The 23,043-nt window shown below is 48.6% G+C and overlaps 1 protein-coding gene across 2 annotated transcripts in view; it reads right to left on the reverse strand.

Moving 5' to 3' along the window:
• Positions 1-23,043, reverse strand: part of SNX29 (sorting nexin 29) — a 541,330-nt gene that overhangs the window by 25,172 nt on the left and 493,115 nt on the right. The window lies entirely within an intron of this gene.

Consider the following 23,043-nt stretch of genomic DNA (forward strand, 5'->3'; position numbering starts at 1 on the left):
TAAGCCATCTCTGGGTCTTCCCAGCATGTGAATGACCAGCCCCCAGTAAATGCCCTGGCTGCAGAGTCTCTGAAGAGCTTTCCTCGTTGGCTAGAGTTCATGTGTGTTGTCACAATCTGATGCTGGGGAAATTAGGTGCATCCAGTGTGAGCCCCCTGGGTGAGGACCTTGCAAGCTTGCACCTGGTCCTCCTTGGACTCCAGCCCCTGTGCCTTTCCTGTTTGCTCATCTTCTGTTCAGCAGAATGAATCAGAGCCATGAGTGCAAGTCTATGCTGGGTCTTTGAGTTCTCCTAGTGAATCACTGGACCTGGGGGTGGCCTCTGGACTCCGGATACCCCATCCGTTCACTGCACTTATCATGAGTTCTGGGAGAGTGGGGACCAAGGGTGCCAGGATTATTGCTCCGTCTCTGGCACAAGGAAGGGGCTCACTGGCCGCTGCACGAGGAGGCTGCTTGTCAGGACAGCCCGGCTCTAAGTCCAGCCTTTGGCCTCATACACGAGGAGAGTGAAGCATGAAGTCAAGGTTAGGACGTGGGTGCCCCAGTTCCCAGGTGGGTCCTTGATTTCATGTTCTCCCAAACCCAGCCTGTGTCAAATGGGGGCACTCTGCACACCCCTTCCCCACCCTCTCTCCTCCTTCAGGGGGAGCCCAGCCTCCCAGAGGTGCTAGGAGTAGGAAAAACAAAAGCGAGAACCTTCTCCTCTGAGGGAGAAGGGGCCTCAGCGAGCAGCGGCTGAGAGCGTCCAGCTCAGGGACTTGCTTCAGGCTGATGACATCCCGCCTGGGATCCAGCCCGACTTGGTCTGGCTCCTCTGCAGAGAGTAAGAGCTCAGCCCTCTGGGAAACCAATGTACCCACTTCTCAGACGCCTGCAGGCGTGAGCCCAGCACGGTGTAAGGGGGGCCTCCACCAATGGGGCGGCATGTCAGTCCCCTTGACCAGAAGACGGGAGCTGCAGGAGAGACCCCATACCTCATGGCTGCAGGCCCTGCCTGTGGGGAGCCCGTCAGTGCTCTGACCCGCCTGGCCTGGGGAGGCTGCCCGCTGAGCCCCACGGGGTGTGGGATGCTGGGCTGAGGCCGTGGTTGTGGGGAGGAAGCCAGGAAAATAAGGTTCTGCAGAGAACGCAGGCCTGATGCATTAGCTGGGTGGCTGCCCACGGCCTGGCCCCCACTCACTGTGCCACTCAAGCGGCTTTCAGCCCGGCTGGTCCGGCCCAAGGCCGTGGAGAAGCTCTGGACAGACTCAGAGGGACAGAAGTGCCAGGGGAACAAATTCTCTTCAAGATCAACCTGGGCAGTGGACAGGCTGCCCAGCCCTCCCGTGGTAGCCTTTAGGAATTTCTTTAGAGCGCTCACTAAAGAAAAGAAAACGAACGTACATTGAGCACCTACTGTTTGCCTAGTAACATGCCAGGCTTTGGAGCATCATGTCTAACTGAGTGAGAGGGTCTGAAGCAAATGGCCTGGCTTCACATCCCTGCTCTCACAGAGGCGCTGAGGGCCTGGGGTGGGCTCTTCACCTCGCTGTCGTGCTGTCCTCTGCGAGGTGAGGCTGGGACCACGATGGCCCTGAAGTCGAAAGGGTCAAATGAGTGAGTACACATAAGGTGCTCAGCGCAGGCTCTGGTGCAGGGAAGCTCAGTTGAGTTGTTACCACTGCTGCTTCCCTTTGAGGGAGGGTAATAAGAAGCCCATCTTATAGATGAGGACACTCAGTGTCAGAGAAGACCCACGGCGAGAAGTAGCGAGCGTCTCGTGAAGCAGAACTGAGACAAAGTAACTAGAGCAACTGGCCCATGACCAGCCCACAGTAAGGGCACAGCAGCAGCTGACAGCCGATCGCAGCTGGAAAAGGGCAAACCAAGGTGCAGCTCCCACGCTTTCTGCACTGGAGCCCTAATAGCAGTGAACTTTCTAGGTCAGGCATGCAAGGAGCGACTCTCTCTGTTAGGATTTCTCTGCCACCCTCTTCCTATATATACAGCAGGCATAACAGCCCCGATGCTACTTTTAGCTGCGATGCAACACACAGCCCTCGTGTACTTTTGGGGGTGACCCTCTGAAGAGGGGCTGCGGCAGGGAATGGGAAGGCCTGGACTCTGGAGTCAGCAGGGTCTGCTTTGGAATCTCAGGCCAGTCACTCAATCTGTGAAGCCTCAGCTTGCTCACCTGTAAAATGGCAACAATGGTAGCTACGTTACAGGGTTGAGGATGAGAACAGAAAAGGCCTATCCGGTGTCTCTCACAGTCTCAGAGACAAGGGGCTCTCCATGAATGCCAGCTACCATTACTATTATTACTCCTGCTATCGTTGTATAAAAACCACTAATCAGTTTCATCTCTGGACCCAGCCCTGTTCCACTAGCACCGGCTGCCCTGAGCATGGTCTTGACAAGCATGCTGATGCCACCTCTGGGCTCAGCCAGAGAGAGGCTGTGAGTCACCAGCGGTGTCAGCCTGGGATGGCACATACCAGCGTGCTTGGGACAGTGGTCCACAGTTGGACCCAAATGGATGAGCATTCTGGGTGCCAACTCAACACGGCCGAGGTAAAGCCGCTTTGGGATTGAAGCCACCTCCTCCAAGGAGCCTGCTGGGCTCTGATAAATCAGCCTGTACGTGGCTGTATTTGCTCTGAGTCAAGGAAGACCCTGCTAATTCTCATCCTCTGCAAAACCTGCTCCAGGTAGGGCACGGGAGAGGGAGGGTCTTAATGCCCGTAGTGCGATATACCCATTTTAGAAGCCAGGAGCTGAGGCTCAGAGAGAGGAGGGACGTGAGGCATCAGAGGGTTCCCTCCAGCTGTTTAAGGACACGTCCAGCACCTCCTCTGCCCAGTGGACCTTCTTCCTGCCCCTGCCTGGGCTCCTTGCCTGACATCAGACGCCCTTGGCCATCTCCTGGCTTAAGAAGGGATCTTTACTAATTTGGAAGCTGAAGAGGTAGAACGTGGCCCCAGGAGAGCATACTCTTGTTGATGTCACTGCTTCTTTCACAAGTCAAGGGTACTGTTTGGAAGAGAATGACGGTGATGGAGCAGGGCATATATCTAGACAAAACTCCAATTCAAAAAGGCACCTGGCACCCCTATGTTCACAGCAGCACTATTCACAATAGGCAACACGTGGAAACAACCTACCATCGACAGATGAATGGATAAAGAAGATGTGTACATATATACAATGGAATATTAGCCATAAAAAGCAACGAAATTGAGTTATTTGTAGTGAGGTGGATGGACCTAGAGTCTGTCATACAGAGTGAAGTAAGTCAGAAAGAGAAAGACAAATACCATATATCACTTATATGTGGAATCTAAAATATGACACAAATGAACCTATCTATGAAACAGAAACAGTATCACAGACAGAACAGACTGAGGGTTGCCAAGGGTGGGGGTGGGGTGGGAGAGGGATGGAGTGGGAGGTTGGGGTTAGCAGGTGCTTTTATATAAAGGATGGAGAGACCACGAGGTCCTACTGTATAGCACAGAGAACTGTATGCAGTATCCTATGATAAACCATAATAGAAAAGAATATGAAAAAAAGAGAGTATATATATATATGTACAACGGAATCACTGCTGTACAGCAGTAATTAACACAACACTGTAAATCAACTACACCTCAATAAAAAAAAAAAAAGACCCCAGGCTGAAGCAGAGAAAGCTCCTCACATAGGTGACGGAGAGAAGATGCTTGCAGCTTTGTGGGAAGAGCCCTGCCCGGCTTGGCCGAGGGCTTCGCCAACCTCGCCCATCCCACCAAGCTTCTCTCCAAATGCTCCGAGCAGCGTCTGGAGGCTGCTGGTTACTCTCGAGGGTCAAAGACTGGTCACCTGAACGGTGTAACGGGGAACGGCAGCTCTGGGGTGTGGACCAAGAGGGTCAAGAAACTAATACAGAAATGGACGTTAGCGTCCTGTTACAGACGAGGCTCCAGAGAGGGTCGCTGCCGCAGCACCCACGTGGCTGGCGAGCGTGCGACTGCATCTCAGGCTCAGGGCTGCCTGACTCCCAAAGGCGGCTCCTCCTACTACATGGCAGCCTCCTGGACAAAGGTCAGAGGGTGTTCCCGGAGGAAAGAGCCCGGCCCTCGTTGTGTCTGCCCCCCTGCCTCTGCTCATTCTCCTTTGGTCTCCAGTTGGATCCCGCTCAGAACTCCCAGGCTTCTCCATCTTCTCGGCTGGTCCCTCTCAGGTACCAACCTCTACAAGGTGGGCCGGCAGGGCTCCATCCTCCCTCCCTAGGCAACCTCCCCATGGCTGGTGGCCTTAGGTGCCACCTGTGTGAGATGACTCCTAAGATTCCATCCCCAGTCCAGCCCTTCTTCCTGAACTCCAGGCTCTTAGACTCAGTCGCCACCCAGATGTCTGACAAGTATGGCAAACCTAACAAGTCCAAGGCCACCTCTTGACTCCCCCGCTACCCTTGGCCATCTCCACTTTGTAAATGGCAACTCTCTTCTTCCAGTTCCTCACACCAACAGCCTTGGGGCCAGCCTGACTGCTCTCTTTCCCTGAAGCCCACATTGACCCACAGGCAAATCCTGTCTGCTCTACTTTCAGGACACATCCAGAATCTAACTGCTGCTCGTACCACGGCCCCTCCCGGCTGGACCCAGCCACCACCACCTCTCCTTGGTGACCACATCATCCCCTGCTTGGCCTGCCTGCTTCTCCTCTGGTCCCCTCTGATGGCTCCCATTTCACCCCAGATGGCAGCCAGAGTGCTCCCTCGACTGTCCTCATCGCCTCCCTGACCTCGCCTCTGACACTCTCCCCCTCATTCACTCTGCTCCTGCTATATTGGCTTCCCTGCTGTTTTTCAAGCAGGCTGAACAGGCTCTGCCTCAGGGCCTTTGCACTTGCTGTTTCTGCCGCCTGAATCAGTCCCTCAGGTCTCCACGTTGTCAAACTATCCTTGTGGCCTTCCTCCAACCATGCGGGACACACCCCCAGTAGGCCTCTTCCCTTACACACCCCCTAGGGTGCCCTTTCCTGTTTTATTCTTCTCCAGAGTAATTACCATCTGACATACATATGTTTACATGTTCATTTAAGGTCCATGAGGGCAGTGACTTTGTTTTAGTCACTGTTGAACTATCAGTATCTGAAATGGTGCACATAGTAGGTGCACAATAAATATTTCCTGGGTGGGACAGATGGACAGATGGACAGACTGAGGGATTTTCCTCCCCATCATCCCTGCTCCAATCCCACCGTGACTTCAGTCCCCGTCCTGTCCCAGCCGAGGCTGAAGTAGCTGTGATTCTTCCTCCCTGGAACTCTGACAGATCCTGGGGAGAACCAAGGTAGCCTGAGCGTACCTTTTAGTGTTTAGACTAACTTTAATCTCTTTATTTTTACGTATTTTGAAAGCAGTCCTAATTGTTTATATTTAAAATCTCCTGTAATAAATGTACCTGTGTAGAAGGTAGCTGCTCAAATGTCTCTGTAATTTTCTCATCATGTTTTCTTAGTTTTCCAGTGAAAACAACAGCTTTAATCACAGTGGTTCTATATGTATTAGGAAATAATGTTTTCCCCCCTTTGTTCTATATCATTTAATTATCAATAGGTCAAGTTAGTATTTATACTCAACTCGTATCATCCTTCTTGGGTTGAACAAAGGGTGGAGAAGGGAAATTACGTTTTATTGATACTTTATGGCAGACAGCACCTGCTACATGCCTGGACACTTCATATTCACTGAATTGGCACCCACCGCCATGCTGTGAGGTCTGTTATTGGCTCCATTTTATGGGTGAAGAAATATGAGGTGCACAGAAGAGAATAAATTGCCTAAAGGTCACGTAACTAAGTGACAGGCTGGGGACCTGAACCCAGGACTGCCCCACTCTTTCCAGTTGTATTTTACTGATATTCAGATATTCAAACTACAGTCCCCACCGAAGTAAAGAATAAATAAATAAATATCCCCAGACATCTGGGTTGCTCAGGCTCCCCTCCGAGATTCATCCCTTCCTGATAGAGGCACGCCTTGGAGATACCGTGGGTGCAGTGGTCCGGACCACCGCAATAAAGTGAATATTGCAGTAAAGCAAGTCACACAAATTTTTTGGTTTCCCAGTGCATATAAAAGTTAGGTTTACACTATACTGTAGTCTATAAAGTGTGCCATAGCATTATGTCTTTAAAAAATGTACATACCTTAATTAAAAAATACTTCATCGCTAAAAAATGCCAACCATCATCTGAGCCTTCAGTGAGCTGTAATCTTTTTGCAACAGTAACATGAAAGATCACAGATCAGCATAACAGTTACAATCATGAACAAGTCTGAAATATTGTGAGAACTACCAAAATGTGACAGAGACGTGAAGTGAGCAAATGCTGTTGGAAAATGGGGCCAACAGACTTGCTTAATGTAGGGTTGCCACAAACCTTCAGTTGGTTAAAAAAAAAAAAAGCAATACTTGTGAAGCTCAATAAAATGAGGTGTGCCCGAATTTCTTCTCTCAGAAGGGTTTCCCACACCCCCTCCCTCCGCCCCCAGGCAGCCCTGCGGGGGAGGGGTGGGGACCTCTCGAGAGCCAGACCACAGGGCCCCTGTGATGAGGGGGGCCGGCCTCGCTCAGCAGCACGCTGATGCTGCCCTGTGTCCCGCTGAGGCTGGAAGGCCGCGAAGTACAGATCTGGAAAACTGTTGGAGGCAGCCGGCCACAGCAGGAGGAGCCCAGACCTGGTGTGGTCCCTCCCCGCCCCCGGCAGCCTGTAGAGCGGGCGCTCAGGGCCTGATGAGGAAGCCACCCAGAGCGCCCACGTGCCCAGCGAAGGAGAGACAGCTGGTTTTTAAAGGCTGCCCCTGGGTCTCAGGCTGGAATCGAAAGGCCGCACCGTGAGCCCTGAAGCCCTGGCCTGGACACTGCCCTCATCTCCTCCACCTGCCGGCCCTGGCTCACGGTCCTCACCCTCCAGCCTCACTCCTCACTCCTCTCTCCCTCCGCCCTCTTTGGCTGCCTGACTCCCGTCATCCTCCCCATTCAGCAAACACCTCCCTGACCCCGGACCAGCCGAGGCTCCCATGTCATGTCTTAGGGCACTGCATGTGGGTCCTGTGCGGCACCTACAGGTGTAACTGACCCCTTTAACCCTTCCCTGGGTAAGGGGGTCATGCCTTGCTCTAAGGGCGCCAGTGCCAAGGGGCCACCCTCATAACACCCATCCCCAGTGGTGTAAAGCACAAGTCAGACAGACCCCTCCACCGACTGTGCCTCCTGGCCCCCAACTGAGCCTCCAGGCTGACCCAAAGCTCCCTGACCACAGACTGTGTGTCTTCCTTAAGCCCAGCATGGTGCCTGGGCCCTGGGAGAGGCAGAGGGGGCTCAACATGTAGCTTTAAATAAAGGAATTAATCTCAAAGCGGGGGGACTGCAAGTCTCCTTTTCACCCCTGCACCCTTGATATGGCCACACTGATATCTGACAAAATAGACTTTAAATCAAAGGTTACAAAGAGAAGGACATTATAGATTAACAAAAGGCTCAATACAGCAAGAAGAAATAATTATAAAGAAAACAAATTATAGACATTTCCCCCCCTAATAACAGACCAACAAAAATGGACAGGATCAAAGGGAGAAAGAGACAGCTCTACAGTTACAGGTGGAGACTTCAATACCCCGCCTCCCAACAGTGGACCAGAACCACCAGAGGGAAGATAAGTAAGGAAACAGAAGACATGATATGAGAAGCCAACTGGAGATAACAGACGCACACAGAACACTCACCCAACCACCACACGCACATGCTTCTCAAGGCCACAAGGGACATTACCCAGGATAAACCGTATGTTAAGCCCCAAACCAAGTCTCAACAGATTTTTAAAAGATGGATTTCGTACAAAGTATCTTCTTCGACCACAAGAGGATGAAGTTAGAAATCAATAACAGAAGGAAAACTGGAAAATTCACAAATTGTTGTGGAAATTAAACACACTCTTAAACAACAATTGGATCAAAGAAGAAATCACAAGGGAAATTAGAAAATAATTCAAGAGGAGTGAAAACAAAATCCCAATATACCAAAAACCTAGGGGATGCAGTGAAAACAGTGCTAAGGGGGAAATTTATAGCTATAAATGCTTATATTAAAAAGATGTAAAATCAGAACTCTAATTTTATGACTTCAGGAACTGGAAACAGAGCAAACTAAACTCAAAGTTAGCAGGAGGAAGAAAATAAGGATGAGAGCAGAGAAAAACAAAATAGAGAACAGAAAAGCAGTAGAGAAAATTAATGAAACCAAAAGTTGGTTCTTTGTAAAGATCAACAAAATTGACAAACCTTTAGCTAGATGGACTACGAAAAAAAAAAAAGACTCAAATTACTGAAATCAGAGATGAAAATATGGACATTATTACTGATTCTACAGAAACAAAAAGGATTATAAGAGTGCTATGACATACTGTATGCCAACAAATTGGACAACCGAGGACAAATCCTTAGAAACAAAAAACCTACCAAGACTGAATGCATGAAAGAAATAGGAAATCCAAATAGATGTATGACTAGTAACGAGAATAAATCAGTAATTAAACATTTCCTGACAAAGGAAAGGCCTGGACCTGATAGCCTCACTGGTGAATTCTGTCAAACATTTAAAGAACTAATGCCAATACTTTTCAAACTTTTCCCAAAAATGGGAGAGGAGGGAACACTTCCTAACTCATCTATGAGGCCAGCATTGCCCTGGCACAAAGCCAGACAAAGACACTACAGACTCAAATCCCTGAAGAATACTGATGCAAAAACCTTCAACAAAAGACTAGCAAACCAAATTCAGCAGCATAGTAAAAGGATTACATACCATGACCAAGTAAGATTTATTCTTGGAATGCAAGGATAGCTCAACATACAAAAATTGATCAATGTAACACACCACACTAACGGTATGAAGGATAAAAAAAGATCATCTCAATTGACGCAGAAAAAGTACTTGACAAAATTCGACACTCTTTCACAATAAAAACACCCTTGCACCCTTGACTTCTGGAGCACAACCCTGGGCCTGAATGTGCAGCAAGGACTTTAAATGCGTTAGTCTCACTCAGTCCTCTTAGCAACCCCAAGAGGGAGGAACTACAATTGTACCCGTTCTATAAAGGTGATGACTGAGGCCCAGTGAGCTTAGGTGACTCACCCAGATTCAGACAGCTATTAAACAACGGAAGACTTGGTCCATGCTTTGACATCATGTCCATGCTCCTGATAATAACAATCATAGCAGCAGCAGCAGTGGACACGGCAAAAGCATATATCACGTTTACCATGGGCCAGGCCCTGTTCTAGGTGCGATCCTCACTACAAGCCAGCAAGCCGGGTGTTACTGTTAACTCCACTTTACAGACAAGGAACCTGAGACCCGGAGAGGTGAAGTAACTTGATCAAGGTCTGATGGCTAGTTGGGGGCAGGGTCCAGGCTGGAACCCAGACCTGGCTCCCAGGCCCATGCTCTTGGTCACTGTCCTATACTGTCTGCTGAGGTGGCCCTCTTTAACTTGCACTCTGAATTATAAGGTCATCCTTCCCAGGATTAACCACACCCGGGATCACTGCTGGGAACTGTGTAGCGCAGAGGTCGTCAAGCTTTTGTGAAGGGCCAGATAGTAAACATTTTAGGCTGTAAGAGTCACACAGTCTCTGAACCACTCACGTCTGCCACCGCAGTGTGAAAGCAGCCACAGACTGTACATAACAGATGGGCGTGGCTGCGTTCCAATAAAACTTCATCTATGAAAACAAGCAGCAAGGTGGACCTGGCCCTGGGGTTTTGTCTGTGGACCCCTAGTTTAAGCAATAATGCGGCCAATTTTGAACCATCCACTCTCCTTTATTTGGAGGCCACAGGCCAGAGAAGGGCCACAGTCTGGGCTCAGAGAACAGAAGAAAACAGCCAGACCTTTGTTTTCGGTATGTACAGATTCTGGAGGAAACAGGCTCCTCGGTCTGTTTCCAAGTAGCTCTTTCCAAAAACCCCCTGCTGGTAGAGGCCCTCATCACTAGTTCCCACTGGGAGCCGAACGCTGGTCTCTCAAGACACACCGTCTACAGGAGGGCAAAGTCCTGCTCGAGGCTGCAGGCCCTAGAGCCAGCGAAGTGGTATTATATCAGCCCATGAGCCAGACAGAAATAGTCCCAGGGGGTGGAGCCAGGCGGGGGCTGGCTGGGAAGGTGACTGTGTATCTGGTACGTGGCAGCGAGGTGCCACCGTGTGCACTGGGAGGCAATGTCGCCCCCTCCTTGGGGCTGCAGGGCCTCCATGTTTAAATAGGTCCACATGGCAAGCCAGCTACTCATCAAAACTCTGTGGAGCTATTTGGGACCAGGGGCTTTCTCCCTGCCCCCCCCCACCCTTTTTCCTAATCATTGCTATTTCTCTGGGGACTAGCAGAGTGTGTGCACTTGGTAACTGTGCTAGTAGAGTGGTAAGAGCATGCTTGGGCTGTGGAGCCTCACAGAATGGCTATGAAAGCCCAGTCCTGCTGCTTCTTGGCTGTGTGAGCTTGGGCAAGTTGCTTAACTTCTGTGAGCCTCAGCTTCCTCATCTGGAAATAATGCGCACAGAGAATGGTGATGATAATATCTAACAGCTGCTGATTACTGGTCCACCCACCACGGGCAAGGGGCAGTCCACACACAGGTGGTGTGTTATCGCCTTGATGCGTCAGGGTTCTTCTCTGAGGAACTAGCTGTTAGTGACCTTCCCCACTTCCTGGATTTCTGAGCCTGATCTACATCCCTTGCTACACCTACCCTTTGGGATTCGTGCAGCTCCGAAATTCTTCAACTTGAATATAAATGAGTTAGTTTATCACCCTTCCCTCGGAAGCTCTGGGCATCCCACCGAGGACATCTTGCTGAATTCCCTGGCACGAGGCCCTGGAAGGGTTAAGAGCTTGAGCTTCGGAATCTCGGCTCTGCTGTTCACCAGCAGTTTGACCCACAGCAAGTGACCACATCTCTGGGCTTAATTTTCCTGCCCCTATGGAAAGGATGGTAAGTGAAGATAATTCGAGCAGTAGCTCTCTCAAGGGCTGCAGGGAGAAATAAATGGGATCTCCCACGAACCCACCAATCCCAGGGTCTGACAGAGAATAAGGAATGGCGCTGATTAATAAACACCTGCAGGACAAATGAGCCACTTAATGGAGTATCCTGGGAGAACGGCCCTGGTCCACGCAGTGCGCACATAAGCGTTCCATCCAGGCCTCAATAAGGGACCCGCCTCTTCAGAAGACAAAGGCTAGAAAGGAAGTTTAGAGTCTCCACAGATGACAGAGACTTTGAGTTTCAGCAGACAAGCCCCAGGACCCCTTCCAACATCAGCTCCCCTTTCCCAACACTCTTGACGTTTGCTGCCCCGAGACTACAGGGTCTGCCTCCCCGACCTTGCCTGAGTGTCAGGGGACACCTGTCCCTGGGAGCCCTGAGGCAGTTCTCAGGGAAAGTCTAACACCCTGAGCTGTGCCCTGGGGGTTAAGGAACCAGGTGTCTAGTTCCCGGTTGATGCACACGCCTCCCCCTCCCTCCTGCTGTGTGTTCTAAACGACGAAACCTTATTTTAAAATCTAGGACTGTGGACTTATTTTTCACAACAGCCTTCAGCACCCAAACCTGCTGAAAGACCTTTGCCCCTGCTGACGTGAGCAACAGGAATTCCTGTGGCTTTGGGATGTGACAAGTCAGAGCTGGAGGTCTGGAGTCCAGGGCCTCTGCAGCTGAGTTGTGGTGTGACCTTGGCTGAGCCCCTTCCCTCCCGTCCCCCACCTCTCTCACCATCTCTGTTCCTCATCTGCAACAAGATGGCACCGGATCTTACCTCTGTGACCCAGGGCAAAGGGACACGAGGGTTCCTGTAGCGTGGTAAGAGACCTTTCAGCCTAGACTGCCCTCCTCCAAACACAGAGAGATTCCCTCACACCTCCACCCCAGGGGCTGGGAGGAAATGACCTGGGAAATCTACTCTACAATCCCAATCAAACCCATGCAACCCCCAAATCCACTAATCCATCCTGGTGAACATGTTACACTCAGAATGCCCTACCAACACAGCTGGAAGCGTGTCTAAAGAGAGATGACGCCTGCTGGTAGCGGTAAGGCACACTTGCCACTCCACGAGGAGTGATAAGCTGGGGCCATGCAGAAGATTCCTGCACAGAAGTCTGATCTCGTGGCTCAGTGGGCATGGAAGGCTGGCCCAGAGGTGTCACAAGCTTCTCACACAAAAATTTACCACAGTAGTTGGCTGTGGCTTTACAATAGACCTACCGAACGAACATATGTTTGTCCACATATGTTTCTCTTCCTTCAGGAAACCACCCTCCCTCCTTCTATAACCATTATGCTCAGTCCATGAGTCAAGGTGGCTGAATGCCCCTCCCCTTTGGCCCGGATTCAGCTAATCAAGGCACTCCATTCCCTGGGCCACAGTGACTGGCTTGGAGACGAGCCAATGACCCAAAGCTTGGCCAATCAGAATCTTCCCTAGGACTTCAGCAGAAGCCAGTGAATAGGATACTTACTCTTCAGGACCTGCATCTGTAGGGTCCATAAGAGCCTATAGCTGCCAGGGGCCATCTTCCATCTGATAGAGAAAACCTGCTTGAAAATGGAGCCAACACAGTGTCCTGTTGACATTATATGAAACTTTGGATCCAGCCTTTGAAGCCACCACTATCCCTGGGCTTTATAGTTACGTGAACTAAAAAATACTTCTTTTCTGCTGAGGATAATTCAAAGTAGCTTTCTTAAATTTTACAAACCAGAGTCCCTCATGACATATATCATGATTCTGGGGCCTTTAGAGACTCCGATATTTAGCATTTTGAATGCCTATCATGGGTCCAGATAACCTGACGAGATGCCTTTACCTCATTTTTCCACTTAGCTAATAATTTATTTTTGTAAAAAGCAGTGAGAATATAGTGTTTCCATGCATGAATGACCTTCGAGTCAGAGGCCAGGGATCAAAACCTGCCTCGGACCAAAGTCCATGCTCCTAATACTTTGCCTCCGAACAGCACAAGCTGAGGAGTTAGACCCAAGTTCAATGCCAGCTCTGAAACCTGCCAGCTGTGTGATCTTGGGCAAGTCCTTCAATCACTCTAGGACTCAACTTCCTCATCTACAGACTGGGAATAAGGATGGGTCCCACCTCTCTTAGAACTGCAGATGAAATGAGGTCCTGCCTGTAAAATGCGTAACACAAGGCCTGACACACGGAAGGAGCACTGGGGTGACGTGGCTGAATCTGAAATGGTGGCTCCTTTCAGGGATCAATCGGCCTGGGAAGAGACAATATTGCAGAATTTGAGCTAACTGGTGATTAGGTCTATCTCTGCTATACTAATTTGAAAAAAAAAAAAAAGAAAGAAAAAGAAAACAGAGAGAGGCAGTATCCCAAACAGGAACCCTTCTGGATTTATCAGATAAGTCTCCTTAAATGGACCTCTCGTCTGGGGAGGTCCCCACTGTGGGGAATCAATGGAAAGTAGCTTTTGGTTCATTACAATAAACATTCACTGAGCACTGGTCATTGCCCAGCCCTGTGCTCCACAGCAGAGATAAAAGGCGAGGGGGGTTCCTGCCCTCTGGATGGTTACACTGGAGCGGGTGAGAGACACACGTCCACATGGCAGGTCAGCACGAGGCGCTAGTGGCCTCGATGGAGGGAAGCACACGAGGTGATGGGAATCAGGAGAGGGCCCCGCCACCCCTGCCTGATGGTGGTAGTAACAGGGTATCAGGACAGCTAAAGGAAGACTTGACAGGGCCAGATGGAGATGTGGCCAAGGTATGAACTCGGGAGAGAGACCGGGCTGTGGAGAGAGGTTTGGCAGTCCCTGCTAGGGCAGGGTGGTTAAAAACCACACGATGGAGTGGTTACGACCTGGGACCCTGGAGTCACACACATCTGAGTCTGAGATGCTGTCCCCATTACTATGGACGGATCCTTTGGCAAGTTCATTAGCCTCTCTGAGCCTCAGTTTATTCATCTGTAAAATGGGCCTAAACATGGTAACTGCCCTCAGAGGGAGTATTACAAAAATTAAGATAATTCAAGCAGACAGAGAGAATTCTGGCAGACAGAAAGTGCTCGATAAATGCTGACTATCATAATTCCTAGTAACATTCCCCAGCACTGAGCATTCACTCCCTGACATAATACATGTTTACATAGCATACTCTTCTTTGCATGAACAACTATTCCATGATACTTTGGTGCAGAAAATGCAAAAGAAGGCGTCCAGATCTGGGGAAGATAGAGTAATCTCACCCCATCCTGGGCCTCCCACCAAATGTGGCTATAAAACCTGGAGAGAATGCACGAGGCAGCTATTCAAGGAGCCTGCAAAGTCATAGTAGCAGGTGGACTGAGGGAGTTGACCAGAATTTGATGAACCATTAAACCTCAAGTGAGTTCACCATTGTTAACCTCTGGAATCCTTCAGCCTGGACTCAAGGGAGCCGGACACCTGAGAGTGGGGAGGGTATGGACAGAGAGCGCTCTGGGCGAGCCCTCTGGTTCTACTCAAGAGGCAGGAAAGGGGGTTCCTAATGGTCAGAAAGGGTAGGGGACACCCATGTTTCTTTTCTTATTTTTATTTTTGACCGTGTTGGGTCTTGGTTGCTGCACGCGGGCTTTCTCTAGTTGCAGCGAGCAGGGGCTACTCTTCATTGTGGTGCGCGGGCTTCTCACTGCGGTGAGAAGCAACTCTTGTTGCGGAGCACGGGCTCTAGGCGCACAGGCTTCAGTAGTTGCGGTGCTCGGGCTCAGTAGTTGTGGCGCGCAGGCTCTAGAGCGCAGGCTCAATAGTTGTGGCACACAGGCTTAGCTGCTCCACAGCATGTGGGATCTTCCAAGACTAGGGATCGAACCCGTGTCCCTTGCACTGGCAGGTGGATTCTTAACCACTGTGCCACCAGGGAAGTCCCCTGTGTTTCTTTTCTCTCCTTCCTCTATGCTCTCATGCCTCAGTCTGGGCCTGAAACACCTAGAACTCTGAGGGAGGGTGAGATAAGATGAATAACAGTTCCCTAAAGATGTCCTGTATTAATCCCTGTTACTTTATATGATGAAAGGGTCTTTGCAGTTTTAGGCTTTGAGATGAGGAGATGATCCTGGATTATCTGGGTGGGCCCAGTGTGATTACAAGGTTCTCATAAGGAGACTGGAGGTCAGAGTCACAGAGCAGCTGATGGCAGCAGAGGCTGAGTGATGCAAGGAAGGTGCCACAGCACGGGCAGCTTCTAAAAGCTGGAAAATGCAAGCAAACAGATTCTGCCCTAGAACCTCCAGAAGAAACCAGCCCTGCTGACGTCTTGACTTCAGTCCTGTGTGACCTCTAGAACTCGAAGGCAATACACTTGAGCTGTCTTAAGTCACTAAGTTTGCGGTAGGTTTGTTACGGTGGACATAGGAAACTAATATGGGGGAAATATTCTTCAAATGAAAGAGTTGTGGTCCCACAAGGGCAGGACAAACCCTCAGTGCTTTTTATCTCTCTGTCCCCCTACACTTGGTCCTGGGCACGGATACTGTCATGGGAGGTATGTGAACCTTAACCCAATCGTCACACCTTATCCAAAAGTTAACTCTAAATGAATCACAGATCTAAATATAAAATTATAAAACTTTTAGCAGAAAGCCTAGGAGAAAACCTTTGTGACCTTGGTTTAGGCAAAGAGTTCTTAGACGTGACACCAAAAGCATAACTTGCAATAGAAAAAATTAGGAAGCAATTTCAGCAAAATTTAGAAGCTTTGTAAAGCAAAAAACACTTTTGAAAATGAGAAGACAAGCTACGGACGGGGAGAAAATGTTTGCAAATTACCTACTGACAAAGAACTTGCATACAGAATATATAAAGAACCATCAAAATGCAACATATCCAAAATATATAAAGAGCTCATACAACTCAATATCAAAAAAAAAAACCTTATTAAAAAACGGGCAGAAGACCTGAATAGACATTTTTCCAAGGAAGACATACAGATGGCCAAGAGGCACATGGAAAGATGCTCAACATCACTACTCACTAGGGAAATGCAAATCAGAACCACAAAGAGACATCACCTCACAACTGTCAGAATGGCTATTGTCAAAAAACCCCACAAATAACAAATGTTGGTGAGGATGTGGAAAAAGGGAACCCTCGTTCACTGTTGGTGGGAATGTAAATCAGTACAGCCATTGTGGAAAATAGTATGGAGGTTCCTCAAAAAATTAAAAATAGAACTACCATGTGATCCAGCAATTCTACTTCTCGGTGTATATCAAGATGACAAAAACACTAATTCGAAAAGATATATGCACCTCAGTGTTCACAGCAGCTTTATTTACAATAGCCAAGATATGGAAGCAACCTAAGTGTCCATCAACAGATGAATGGATAAGGAAGTTGTGGTATATACATACAATGGAATACTACTCAGCCATAAAAAAGAATGAAATTTTGCCATTTGTAACAACATGTATGAACCTGGAGGATATACTAAGTGAAATAAGTCAGACAAAGACAAATACTATATGTTTTCACTTACATGTGGAATGTAAAAAATAAAGCAAACAAATGAACATAACAAAACAGAAACCGATTCACAGATATAGAGAACTAGTGGTTACCAGTGGGGAGAGGGGTGGGGGGAGGGGCCAGATACAGGAAGGGGATTGAGAGGTACAAACGACTAGGTCTAAAATAAATAAGATAGGGATTTCCTTGGTGGTGCAGTGGTTAAGACTCTGCGCTCCCAATGCAGGGGGCCCAGGTTCGATTCCTGGTCAGGGAACTAGATCCCACATGCATGCCACAATTAAGGAGCCCACGTGCCGCAACTAAGGAGACCGCCTGCCGCAACTAAGACCTGGCGCAACCAAATAAATAAATAAATATAAAATAAATAAGATATAAGGATGCAATGTACAATGCAGGGAATATAACCAATATTTTATAACAACTTTAACTGGAGCATAATCTATAAAAATAGCAAATCACTGTTGTACGCCTGAAACTAATAAAACATTACAGCATGTAAATTATATAAATCAAATATACTTAAGAAAAACTCAACAGTAAAACAACAAACAACCCAATTTTTAAAAATGGGCACAAGACTTGAATAGATACGTCCCCAAAGAGGACACAGCAAAGAAACATATGCACACGAAGAGATACTCCGTATCATTAGTCACTAGGGAAATGCCAATGAAGACCATGACAAGATACCACAATGGATCCTTTCAAGTGGCTAAAATAAAAGCTGTGACAACACCAAACACTGACGAGGGTGCAGAGCATCTGACACTCTCACACTGACTGTGAATGCACAATGGCACAGCTACTCGGAGACACAGTTTGGCAGTTTTTACATTTACCGTATAACACAGGCACCCCACTCTTAGGTATTACCCTAGAGAAATGAAAACTTAAGTTCACATAAAAAGCTACACACGAATGTTTATATTTGCTCCATTCAAAGTTGTTGACAGCTGGAAACAACACAAGTGTCTTTTGTGAACAGATAAACTATGGAATATCCATATGATGGAACACTACTCAGCAGTAAGAAGGGTCAGACAACTGATATACCTGCCAACCCGGGTGAATCTCAAAGGAACTGTGCCAAGTGAGAGAATCCAGTCTCAAGAGCTTAGGTACTATGTGATTCCATTTAGATGACATTCTCGGAAAGACAAAACTAGTGATAAGAACAGAGCAGCGGTGGCCAGGGCTTAGGGATGGGGGAGTGTGTGACCATAAAGGGACAGCAGAAGACAGCTTTTGGGGGGTGATGGAACTGTTCTTTATCCTGATTGTGATGGTGGCTACTCAAATCCATATATGTGTTAAAATTCATAGAACTGAATACAAAAAAAAAAATTCAATTTTACTATATGCAGATTTTTTTTTTTTTTTTTTGGCTGTGCCCTGCAGCTTGCAGAATTTTAGTTCCCTGACCAGGGACTGAACCCGGGTCCCGGCAGTGAAAGCGCCAAGTCCTAACCACTGGACCACCAGGGAATTCCCTGTATGCTGATTTTAAAAAGAAGTTTTTTTAAAAAGTCAAGGCCAGCAGGACTCTGGTCAATATATGAAAGATACTAACTTGGCCCTTGCCCAGAATGCAGTGGAATGACCCCTCTCTGAGCCCCATTGTTGATTTATGGGCTCTTGGGGCTCTAATCACTGGTCTCCCTTCCATCTTCTTACTAGCTGAAATATTATTTGTCGTAGAACTTTACAGCTGTGTTTCCCCCACACCCTTTCACCTTCTACCTAGAACAAGTTATTCATCTGTGGTAGTTGAACAAATGGCCCCCATTATTTACCCTCCTGTGTCTTGTCCTTTGCCCATGACTCTGCAGAGCTCTCCTGCTCTGACTCTGGTCTCTGCTGTGGACGTGTCTTGCCCGACATGGGATGTTAGCCAACGTGACACAGTCAGAGCTTGGAAGGTGCTGCAGTGTTTGGGTTTTCCCTGTTCTCACTGTCTGCCATACATTCTCAGGCTGGGCCGCTGGTCCCAGCTGCCCCATTATTCCCAGTCAAGGCCATCCTGGACCAGCTGACAGCCAGCTGATCCCCCCAGACATGGAAGCAAATGTAGCCAAGATCAGCTGAGCCTCCTAGCCCATCACCTAATACATGAGCGATACGTTATTATTATGGCACGCCACCAAGGTGTCAAGGTCGTTTATTACACAGTATTAACGTGGCAGTAGGTAACTGATACATCACCCAATTAAGTAACCATTCTCAGTTACCACTCAGAGATATCATTTGAAAAGTGCAAGGGGAAATGCAGAAAGCTGTGAAATTGTTTGACCCACTGAGAAGAAAGCTGTTACCAAGGTTGATTATAATGAATAGAGTAATTCTGTCTACAACGAGCGATCAACTTCTCGCGTGTCGTGGTCTCACCCCCTGATATTAGAAAACTTTTATTATTATTATTTTTTACTAACACCAAATTGGATGGAGGTTATGGTGCCAAAAATAACTTAATCGGCTTCCCTTGCTGAAGTAGGGCAAGCGATTGGAATAATCTCGAAGCTGCCAACTCAAATCATTTTGAGACTGAAGTGAGAGCCTGAACAAAGAAGTAAGTGGAACGTGACTGCAGCGAAAACAGCTCCCCTTGGAGAAGCTCCTAGTAGGCGATACTTCATGTAATCCTCTTAGCAAGGCAGCAAGTTCTGTGCTACTGGTCCTGTTTTACAGATGGGGACACTGAGGCACAGAGAGGCCAAGGGCACAGGCCACTAGGTAGTGCAGTTGACATTGAGCCCAGATCTGTCTGACTCCAAGTCTTGCTCTTTTTAAATATAAAAAACGTATATCTGTGTATAACTGAATCACTTTGCTGTACAGCAGGAATTGACACACACTGTAAATCAACTATACTTCAATTTAAATTAAAAAATACTGCTCTTTCAGTTAGATACCAAGCTGCTGCTTAAATTCTGTAAGAAATTAATAACAGAGCTCTGGCTCATCTGTTACCATGCTATCTACCCATCATACTGAACAGTTACTGGGGTGAACAGAAGGTCTGCTACTTGAGAGGAACCTGGCACTTTGCCGCCTGGTCACTGGGCTTGGCAATTTAGGGCTTGGCCACGGGGCTGCCACCTTTACAGTAACACGGTCACAGAGCCTCAGCCTCCCAGATCAACTTGACTGATATTTGGGGAGAAAGGGACCATGGCTGGGAGAGTCACAGAGAAATCTATACTGTCTCCCACACATCCTCGACGAGTGTGCTTGCTGTGTGTTCCTCTGGCCATCATGCCGTAGCTCCAAGGTCTGCCCTGATTCTAAGGAGCCAGAAATGAGCTGTGTATCCTGCTAACAGCAAAAGCGATCATTTTACTCCCGCAGCCGCAGCTAACCCATTAAGTGCTTACTACGTGCCTGGTGTGGGTGCTTCAGCACTGTCCTGTCAAAGCTCTGAATCAGCCTTCTGAGGGAGGGCCTATTCTCAGTCCCACTTTACAGATGGGGAAGTCAAGGCACAAAGCCCTTAAAGGGTCTGACCCGAGATTACCGAGCTAGTAAATAGCATGGCCTCGAGTGGAACCCAGGCCTGCATGACTGCATCTCTTTCTCTTAACGATGACACCGTTAGCCTGTACCTTTAATGTGGAAGTCATAAAACACGCCGCATCCCAAACCCTGACAGAATGGCTTGCTTCCTGTCACATTAGTAATTTCTCAACCTGCCTTCCCAGAACAAGCTAGTGAGGAAAACATCCACAACTCTGTCACATCAAGTTCTCATGTGTGAAAAAGAAAAATAAAAACAAGGGATCACAGTCAGCCCGTGACCTGCTTTATCTTCTGAGTGATGCTTGCTAAGCCAGCAGATGACGTGTTCAAAGGAGAGTGTTCCCAGGGCCCAAGCAGGACTTCGGTTCTCCTTTCTGGTCCAGTAAAAACAGCCACTATTAGATTCATGAGGAACAAGAAGGGACCGAGGCTCGTGAGCAAACCGGTTCAGAATGGGGAGGGGGGTGGAAAGTGTATGAGGAACAGGTATCTAAGGCGGCTTTTCTCAACTGGGTCAAAGCCCTCATGAGTTCCTGAACCCGCCTCAGCCCCATTTCCCTTTCTTTCTGCAACATTTACTTTGGGAGTTAATCCCAAAGAGGCGGAGAAGGGTAGGACCTTAGACACACCAAGCAGCGGCCCTACAACAGCTGTGCACAGTAAGAGGCCACGGTGGGGATAGGTTTAAACCAGTGGCTGTAGCCCATGCCAGAGACCCTCCAGAGGAGAGGCAGGTGGCCAAAGACAAGTGTGACAAAGCCAGGCTTCCTTTCCTAGGGGCGTGGAGGACCCACAATTAGAATCCTGAACTTGGAAACAGCCCATCAGAAGATACTTAGGAATGCTGTATCATGTGCTTCATTTTGACGTAATGGTGACACAGAGTGGAGGCTGCCAAACCATACAAACGCAGCTTACGCTCCCCAATGCACCGCCTCCAGCTGTGAGACTACGGCAGGCCACGTCACTGTCAGAGGCTCAAGTCTCCTCCTCTGAATAAAAGGGACCAACCTCAACCAATAATAACACCAACCTCAGAGGGTAGATGTGGGGACTTAATGAAAGAACAGCTCCTTGCCCATTTCCTGGTGTATCCTTCTTATCTCTTTCTTGGCAATGGAACCACAAGGGTTTGCAGCTGGTTCTACAAGATCCAATGATATACCAGCTTCTTGGGCTGGATCAGGGTTTCTCAACCTTGGCACGACTGACATTTGGGTCAGGTGGCTTTCTGTGGTGGGAGGCTGTCCGGTGCACTGTAGGATGTTGAGCGGCATCCCTGGCCTCCACCCACAGTTGTGATAACCAAAAATGTCTCCATTCATTGCCAACTGTCCCTGGGGTTGGGGAAGAAGGTAATAATGCCCCCATAAAGTCAGAGGCACAAGGAGACCCAACAGGGCTTAGAAGGGCAGGAGCAGTGAGTGAGAAAAATGAGCAACACGAACAAACTCGTAAGAAAATGTCCCACAACAGCTGCTCTGCACAAAACCCCTTCAGGTAAATTGCACTCAAGAACAGAATTTGTTCCTTGAACTTAGCAGGTGAGATTACCAGACTTCCTTTTCAACCCTGACAACCTGTGACCAATTCCCTGGAATAGACACAACTGTCCTCCAAGGACCCACGTTCCTCTTACTAAGACGAAAACCACATAATTACTGGCTGCGTTCTTTTTACAGGTAAATAAGCACGGCCTATGGTTACACGAAGATGACAAGAAACAAAAGAACCACCCTAGAGAAGACGTGGGAGACTCAGGCGGGCGCTTTGCCTGGAGGAGCTGAACATCTGGCTGGCCAAGGGCCTCTCTCTGGGAACACGGTACCTTCCATACAGAGGGAGAGGGCAGGACTGATGGGCTGCATGCACTTGGATGCTGAGCTGACGTCTACTGCCCGTGGCCTGTTCTGGTGGACCCGTCACTCCTCAGGCCTCGGTCAGAACCTCAGTCCTGAGTGCCTGGGGTCAGAGCTACCCTGGCAGATATCTTGTCATCACTGTCCTCTGGAACTGAGTGGATCACTGCCTGCTTCTGCCCTGCGTTTCTTCAGGTGTTAGACAGATTCATCTAGTGCAGGCCCTTTGGGCTCTAGAAGGCGTGTGATATCCAGTGGACCACATGCAGCCCACAGCTGTTGTGTTTGGCCCACAGACAAACTAGTTGCCAACTAATTTAAAAGTCCGATTTTATATCAAGGTATGGGCTTCTGCCATCTCTTGGAAAATTCACAGATCGGCAACCTGCAGTCTCACGTGATGATAATCAACTAGGCTGAGTAGTGGTCAACTCTTAGACGTGGTCTCTGAGCTCCACTCCACACCCCTCTCTATTGTCCCAGCTCACTGGCTTTATTCACTTATATGACCTGCCTGGACCCTACAGCCATCTGAGTTTGCCATGGTCCTCCAGTCAAGAGGGATACATTTGGGGTACTTGTCTGCTCTGTTGACCCTGGATGCTGGGAAGGTGCCAAACCCAGATAAGCAAGATGCTGAAAGATCACAGAAATAAGTCAGAAGGCAGCCTCCCACCGGGGCATATCTGTCCCATTTAGGGTGCCAGTCCTGGTGGTGAGGTGCCTCCTTTCCCAATAATCACCTGACTAATCATGCAGGTAAGAGGTGGAAGCTAAGAGACAATGACAAAGGCTGAAATGGAAAAAAAGACTTGTACAATTTATCCAAGTCTGTTCATGGTCCCCCTCTGAGCTGGGGGCGAGACATCAGTGCTTTGCCCCCACAGAACGCAAACAAAGCACCAACACATCAGAAAAGGAGTCAAAGAGTCTGTAATCCCAGCTGACCTCTATCTGATGTGAGTTATTCCAGGACCCCTAAAGTGTCATGGTTCCTGAAAGGGGGGCCAGGTACCAGCCCCGAAGTCACCAGAGCGGACTCCCCAGGAGGAAGCTTTGACCTGTGCAAAGTGCTCCACACCAGAGTAAACTGCCCCATCCTGCAAGA

The sequence above is a fragment of the Neophocaena asiaeorientalis genome, unplaced genomic scaffold (assembly GCF_003031525.2).
Source record: "Neophocaena asiaeorientalis asiaeorientalis breed wild unplaced genomic scaffold, Neophocaena_asiaeorientalis_V1.1 scaffold91, whole genome shotgun sequence".
Classification (NCBI taxonomy): Eukaryota; Metazoa; Chordata; class Mammalia; order Artiodactyla; family Phocoenidae; genus Neophocaena; species Neophocaena asiaeorientalis.